Source organism: Erinaceus europaeus, chromosome 1, assembly GCF_950295315.1.
Source record: "Erinaceus europaeus chromosome 1, mEriEur2.1, whole genome shotgun sequence".
Lineage (NCBI taxonomy): Eukaryota > Metazoa > Chordata > Mammalia > Eulipotyphla > Erinaceidae > Erinaceus > Erinaceus europaeus.
This window is the reverse complement of record NC_080162.1, coordinates 205,957,817-205,966,444: the sequence shown is the minus strand read 5'-3', so window position 1 is coordinate 205,966,444 and position 8,628 is coordinate 205,957,817.

The window sequence follows — 8,628 nt, the reverse complement described above, 5'->3', positions numbered from 1 at the left end:
TCTCTAACTCCCACATTTTAGTCTAACTATAGATTTCTTTAGTCTAAGGGTTTAATGTATCAAATTTGTAAGTTGACTGAATTCTGGTTTGGGGTTAAACTGTTAAAGCAGTTCTCAATATAAAGATTCTTTTTTTAATTTGCTTGCTTGTTTGGGGGTTTTTTTGTTTGTTTTGTTTTGTTTGTTTGTATAATACTGTTACCTACAACCTTAGACCAGATGGATCAGGATCATTTAGTATCTAAGATCTTGTTAAATGTTATATATCATTAAATGAGATAAAGTATCTAAGTATCTGTTAGTATCTAAGATATTGTTAAATGTTATATATCATTAAATGAGATAAAGCATGACGAGATCAAGATAAACCCCAACTATGAAAATTTTGAAGAAAAACAAACTCCCAAATAACTAGGTTATCATAAAAATTATCTATTGCATTTTCAAACCCTAAGGCTAGAAGGAACCTTCCCAAATCTCTTTAACATTCATATTTCTCACACTTGTGCAAGCCCTAGAACTTTGCTTGTATTGCTTGATGCATCTTCTCTCAGTCCCTGTTATACAGCCTCTGCTGACCTCAACTAAATCAACACAAGCCACAATATGCAGATAACTGCCTTTTTGTTTCACAGAGTTTCCAGAGACTCCAAGCCAGAGATGTCACCCTTCCAACTCCAATAATCTGGTAAGACCTTGCTAATATATGGGTCTACCTAGTTCCACTTCAGATGGTGCTTTCTCTAGCAAAGCTAAACATCCTAGATACAGGCTGGGGCCTAAGGGACTGGGTACATGTATGCACATACCCATAAGATGGGGGTCACCAAATGCCTCAACCAAAGGACAATTATCATCTCTATAACAACCTTTATTAAAATCATCAGACAAGGGAGTCCAGCGGTAACACAGCGGGTTAAGTACACATGGCGCAAAGCTCAAGGACCGGCGTAAGGATCCCGGTTCGAGCCCCCGGCTCCCACCTGCAAGGGAGTAGCTTCATATGCAGTGAAGCAGGTCTGCAGGTGTCTGTCTTTCCCTCCTCCTCTCTGTCTTGCCCTCCTCTCTCCATTTCTCTCTGTCCTATTCAACAATGACAACATCAATAACAACAACAATAAGAACTACAATAAGATGAACAAGTACAACAAAAAGGAAATAGATAAATAAATGTAAAAAAAAATTTTAAAAAGTCATCAGACAAATAAATGCAGTAAAACTCAAGATTAACTTCAATTCCATTAAAATTTAGGTGTAGTTCCTCCCTAACTTGAGGCCAGACCCCAGAAAACTAACATTGGTTTGTATACAGCAAATAACACTCAACACTTTTACAACTGGGAGAAAGCTTGTCAGGTAAAGAAGGAGTTACAAAAGCTGGAAAAGGGCAAGAGATTGGCTCACTTAATGGTGGCCTTTTTAGTCACTACCAGGCCACCCATCATCTGGGACCTTTGTAAGAAAATCATTGAACTCCCCCATAGATATAATGGGCCTAGACTACTGATAGACCCCTCTGTCCACCGTCACTGGTCACTTCCATCAGGATCATCATCAGAAGCCCTCTTGTGGTCCTCTCCAGGACCTTACCCTCACTATAAAGTAGCAAACAAAGGTAGAGAATGCCCACTCTCCAAAGAGAGGCTGGGTCATCCTACTCTACCAGTAAAGGAAAACTGAAATGAATGAAAGCAGCCTAGAATGTTCTCAGTTGTGACTATGGACTGCAAGTTCAGACTGACAATGACTCAGAGGTCACGCAGGCTCCTGTGCTAAATACGAATACAAATGAGCCCTAGGGGGTAAGCAGTTCATTATATTTACACATTCTCTTTTAATTTGGGCAGCTACTCTCTGCCTTAAACCAGCTTCCTAGCCTTATCCTCAACCCTGGAACCATCTTCAAAGACAATATTTTTAGTCCATCTGCATGTTAGCTATCAAGCTCAAGAAAAAATTACTGAAGTCACAGGCCTTAGACAGATGATCCCATGAAAAATGTGTCCTAGAGCCCCTCAGAGCCCTGCCCCACTGGGGAAAGAGAGAGACAGGCTGGGAGTATGGATCCACCTGTCAACACCCAGGTCCAGAAGCAATTACAGAAGCCAGACCTTCCGCCTTCTGCACCCCACAATGACCCTGGGTCCATACTCCCACTGGGTTAAAGAACAGAAAAGCTATCAGGGGAGGGGGGAGAATATGAAGTTCTGGTGGTAGGAATTGTACCCCTCTTATCCTACGAGTTTGTCAGTATTTCCATTTTATAAATAAATACTTAAAATTTAAAACAGTATAAAAATTTTGGTTCATAGTCCCAGAGGGGGCAAATGTTAGCAGAAGATGATCCAAGAACTTCACTTCCATCAGAACCTAGAGAGAGCTGAGGAAAAATAAATAAAGGAAAGACACTTGGAAGTAGTAGGTGTGACTTAGAAAGGAAGAGAAGGCAGAAGCATAGAAAAAATAGGTAAATATATAAATAAAGAGAGATAGTTATAGAAATAACATCCAACCCATATCTGTGATCTTGGGAGAACTAATACAGTTTCCAGTGGAGAAAATAGCAACGTAGGACTCTGGTGATAGATACAGTACAGAATGATAACCCTGTTAGCTTCTAATTTTATAAATAAATATTAAATCACTAATACAAAATGCTCACAGGATATAAAGTTAATCCCACAATATAGTGAATTCAGCATAACTAAAAATTACTTCTGTGCAACTAGTTCCCTTGTTAAGTAAACAAAGAAAGCGGTGTTAACAATAGATATGATAGTAGCAAGAACCACAGTCTTCAGACATCAAGAGCCTCCTCCTGCATTTTCACTTCCTTTTCTGAGCATTTTCTCTTCAAATTCGATTTTGTTTCCATCTGCATTTTGATCCCAAGTCCTGTATTATCTGACATAGGAGAACAATCTTAGCTGTAGAGAGGAAAAGGGAACTGTAATGGAAGGTGTGCAATGGTGATGTTCTCACGCTCCCTTCTGGACAGAGAGCAGATTCCGGTGGGTACTAGCAGCAACCATCCATACTTCTACTGTTTAGTCTTGCTCACTGGCAGGATTGGAGAAACTAGAAGCCTGTGAATGATTTCCATATCATGATAATATACAGAGAGTGGGGATGGCCCTAGGAGGGATCCTGGAGTTGCGATTAACTGCAAGGGATGGATGTCATCTTCTGAAGTACAGGTGGACACCACAGATGACATGAATGAAAAAATGAAAATGGATGCTCAGAGAGGCTAAACCATTGCTAAAGTTTGCTGAAATAAAATTCCTAGTTTTAGCCTTTTTTTTTTCCCTTCAGGGTTATTGCTGGGGCTCAATGACAGCACTACAAATCCACTGCTCCTGACGGCCATTTTTTCCATTTTATTGGATAAGACAGAGAGAAATTGACAGGGGGATGAGGGGACATAGGGAGAGAAAAAAAGAGACACCTGCAGACTTGATTTGCCACTTGTGAAGCAGCGACCTCCCTGCAGGTGGGGAGCTGGGGGCTGGAACCAGCATCTTTGAGCAGATCCTTGTGCTTCGTACTATTAGTTCTTTAACCAGCCCTGGTTCTAGATTCTCTAACTACTCCAAAGGTCATGTTCATCCTGTTCAACTTTGACTTAGGCAAGACATCAATGACTGTTTACTCCTTCATTTGCTGACACCATCGGAAACTAGCAGAGGTGCTACCAAACCCTGGGGGATTGATCGATGGCTCGCTTGCCAGACTAGTGAGGAGACATGACCATTGGAAATCTCTTCTTCTACTGAATCACAAAGCACACAAAGTCAAAAGAGGTGATTCTTTCAAAATTAATTCTAGACCTTCCACCTTCTGCAATCCACAATGACCCTGGGTCCATACTCCCAGAGAGTTTAAGAATAGGAAAGCTATCAGGGGAGGGGATGGGATACAGAGTTCTGGTGGTGGGAATTATGTGGAAAGGTACCACTTTTATCCTATGGCTTAGTCAATGTTTCCTTTTTATAAAAAAAAAAAAAACAACTAATTCTAGAGATCTTTATGCTGCTCAGCATAATACTACATATTTTGCACAAAAGATTTTGTTGAGATAGAGCTAACATTAATTGTTCTTACACATACGAAAAAGATACAGTAAACTTTTAGGTGCTATAGATATGAGGATGATTTCACAAACTCATCAAAGTGAATATATTAGCTATGTGCAGCTTTTCTTTACATTAGTTATAGCACAATAAAAAAAGCTCAATCAAAGAGGGAGACTGGCGGTAGCACAGCGGGTTAAGTGCACGTGTCGCAAAGCACAAGGGCCGGCATAAGGATCCTGGCTCTACCCCCCAACTCCCAACCTGTAGGAGAGTCGCTTCACAAACAGTAAAGCAGGTCTGCAGGTGTCTTTCTCTCCCTCTCTCTGTCTTCCCCCCTCCCTCCATTTCCCTCTGTCCTATCCAACAACAAAGACATCAATAACAACAACAATAATAACTACAATAACAATAAAAAACAACAAGGGCAAAAAAAGGGAAAATTAATTAATTAATTAATTTAAAAAGAATCATCAAAGAATGAATCACACCACTAAGATAGGGTTTCAAATTCCAAACTGCTGCTGCTATCGACACCTCCTACTGCACTAAATTGTTGTAGTGGAATACTGGTCACTACACCCATATTCTGTCACTAATCAAGTTCTTTTTCTCACTACCTTTCCTAAAGAATTGAAAAACACCACTCCTCCACTACTCTCTGGGATCAACTAGGAATACCAAAGGAGACCACCTGGGGACCAAAACAGGATAGGACTAGAAGGACTTCAAGAACCCACCAGATCATCAGTGAGTGCAAACACATGAGGTTGATGGACAGAAAGGAGTCTAGGGAGAGATTGGGTGGCTGGTAACAGTCTGGCTGTTTATCAGTTGAAACAACACCTCCAGTCTGTTTCACCAACAAGGGATGACTAAGGGGAAGAGAGAACTCTCCTGGGACTCACCAAGTGCAACACTAAGTCTCCATTGCTACTGCCCTCAGAGTCTGCAGCAGTGTCAGGGAGACCCTGTGCCATCACCAGGGGTCAAAGAACTAACCAGGAAACTCAGGAGAAGATCTATACCTCCCTGTCCTAGTGGTGGGGCTGTGAGACTCTCTTTGCATAACCAGAGGATTTTCTCTGCCACACCTTGCTTTATCGCTTGGTCAGGAGTCAGTGATTAAGTGAAGAAGCCTACTTACACTTTAAAAGCCCTCAGGCTCCCATAGCTACAGGGAAGAAAAAACACAAAAGAGGCTTTTAAGCCACTGAGCTCCAAATCAGTGATTATAATATTATTGAAACAACTGTGAACCCTTTACCTTACTTAGACACAAGTCAATCCAGGCAATAGTGATCAGTAATTTGCAAAGTCCTGAGAGAGGGACCTCAGAGCATAATATATAAAATGGTTAAACCAACAAGAAGAAATATTAGAGAAACGAACCAGGACAAGAGTCCAGCGAAAAGCCACCCAAAGGGTGAAGCACCAAATAATGAGATCAACATCCAAACACTAGTTAAGGAAATAATCACAGGAGTGAGTAAAGAGTTTGAAAGAATTGTCACCAGAAATGCAGAAACAACTAAAGAGACTCTGGAAGAAAACACTAATTATTTCAAGGTTATTAGAGAACTGAAAGCTGAAATAGCTGAGCTAAAAACACAACTAGCTGAACAATCTAAAACAGTATCAGCACAGGCTAACAAAATAGATGAGCTCCAGAAAACAGTAGAGGGGAGAGAGAATAGAATCAATGAGGCTAAAGACAGAATTAGCAAGATCAATGATGATTTAGAGACAACTAATAAAGAGAAAGAGATCTCAAAAAGAGATTAAGAGATACTGAAAACAACAACAGAGACCTATGGGATGACTTCAAAAGAAACAATATACGCATTATTGACTTACCAGAGGAAGAAAGAGAAAGAGAGGAAGAAAGCATTCTTCAGGCCATAGTAGCTAAAAACTTCTCTAGTCTAGACAACATCAAAGACATAAAGGTTCCAGAAGCCCAGAAGGTACAAAACAGAATTAACCCGGACTTAAAGACACCAAGATACATCATATTTAGAATGGAAAGGAATAAGGATAAAGAAAGGATCCTGAAGGCTGCAAATAAAAAACAAAAAGTCACCTACAGAGGAAAACCCATAAGATTAGCAGCAGACTTCTCCACACAAACACTACAGGCCAGAAGTGAATGGCAAGATATCTACTGAGTACTCAATGAGAAAGGCTTTCAACCAAGACTACTGTATCCTGCTAGACTATCATTCAGACTAGATGGTGGCATAAAAGCCTTCTCAGACAAGGAACAGTTGAAAGAATAAACTATCACCAAGCCTGCCTTGAAAGAAGTTCTGAAAGTTCTCCTATCAATAGTCAGACCACCATAAATAGGCTATACATTAGAACACTCTAAAAATCTACAAGAAAGGTGTTAAAATATCTTTAATCAGAGAAGGTGGGTTCATTGTTCTTGATAGCTGCATAGTATTCCATTGTGTATATATACCACAGCTTTCTCAGCCACTCATCTGGTGTTGGGCACCTGGGTTGCTTCCAGGTTTTAGCTATTATGAATTGTGCTTCTATGAACATAGAAGTACACACCTCTTTTTGGTTGGGTGTTATGGAGTCCTTGGGGTATAACCCAGGAGAGGAATTACTGGATCATATGGAAGGTCCATGTCTATCCTTCTGAGAGTTTTTCAGACTGCTCTCCACAGAGGCTGTACCAATTTACATTCCACCAGCAATGTAAAAGGGTTCCTCTGTCCCCACAACCTCTCCAGCATTTGTTGCTGCTGTCCTTTTTGATGTATACCATTCTTACAGGAGTGAGGTGGTATCTTAGTGTTGTCTTAATTTGCATTTCTCTGACAATCAGTGACCTACAGCAGTTTTTCATATGTTTGTTAGCCCTTTGGATCTCCTCTGTAGTGAATGTTTTGTTCATATCCTCTGCCCATTTTTTAATGGGGTCATTTGCTTTTTTGGTGCTAAGTTTGCTGAGCTCTTTATATATTTTGGTGATTAGTTTCTTGTCTGATGTATGGCATGTGAAGATCTTCTCCCATTCTGTGAGGTGTCTGTTTGTTTAATAGTTTCTTTGGATGTGCAGAAGCTTTTCAATTTGATGTAGTCCCATTGGTTTTTCTCTGCTTTAGTCTTCCTTGCAATTGGGTTGATTCATCAAAGATGTCCTTGAGGTGTAGGTGGGAAACTGTTTTACCAATGTTTTCCTCTAAATGTTTGATTGTTTCTGGTCTGACATCTAAGTCTTTGATCCATTTGGAGTTGATTTTTGTTTCTGGTGAGATAAAGTGGTTCAATTTGATTCTTCTGCATGTTGCAACCCAGTTTTCCCAGCACCATTTATTGAAGAGAGCCTCCTTCTTGAATTTAATCCTTTGGGCCCCCTTATCAAAGATTAGATGTCCATAGTGTGGGGATTTATTTCTGGGCTTTCAATTCTGTTCCACTGGTCTGTGTGCCTATTTTTGCTCCAGTACCATGCTGTTTTGATGATGAACAATGAATCCACCTTCTCTGACCCATCTTGGACAGAGCTAGAAGGAATTATGTTAAGTGAGCTAAGTCAGAAAGATAAAGATGAGTATGGGATGATCCCACTCATCAACAGAAGTTGAGGAAGAAGATCTGAAAGAGAAACTAAAAGCAGGACCTGATAAAATTGTAAGTAGGGCACCACAGTAAAAACCCTGTGGTGAGGGGTAGACATGCAGCTTCCTGGGCCAGTGGGGGGTGGGAGTGGGTGGGAGGGATGGGTCACAGTCTTTTGGTGGTGGGAATGGTGTTTATGTACACTCCTAGCAAAATTTAGACATATAAATCAGTAGTTAATTAATATGAGAGGGGGAAAATCAATTGTATGTCTCAAAGTTTTTCAAAACACAAACTGAATCTTTTTAATATATAGGCTGTGTATTTGATATGCGGACTGTGTATTTGATATATAGACCAAGTAGATCAGAAGCAACCAATAGCACAGCTATATACAAGATACTGGGTACTGTCTAGCAATCCCTAACAAAAGGACTTTTCAAAGTTAACCCAATTACCAAATAATGTGATGATAACATTAACTATCCATTGTCTTTTTTAACCCTAAGACGGCAGGAACCTCACATCTCCACTATAGAGCCTCTACTCCCCCCAGCCCTGGAACCCCTGGATAGGGCCCATTTTCCCGTATGCCTCTCCCAATCCATATCAAATAATATTGCATCTGCCGATCACAGCCTAATCAACACAATGATTCCCACCTCAACATGCTTCATTTCAGACTGTGTCCAGAGACTTCACGTGTGGAATGACAACCCTTCAGCTTCATTACTCGGGTGAGACCTTTCCTTTCATAGTATACTCTAATTCCATCTCAGGTGGTTCACTTTCTAACAAAGTCCCAAAACCTAGATAAACACCAGTTTCTGTGAGAGAGAGCATATGTTCACATGTATCCATAAAGTACTGCAAAATATATACCTGAAAGCAGAAGTTCACTAGAGTTTGCAGTGAGTATCCCCCTAACACTTCCTCTCCACTGTTCCAAGCTTTGGGTCCATGATTGCTCAACAATTCG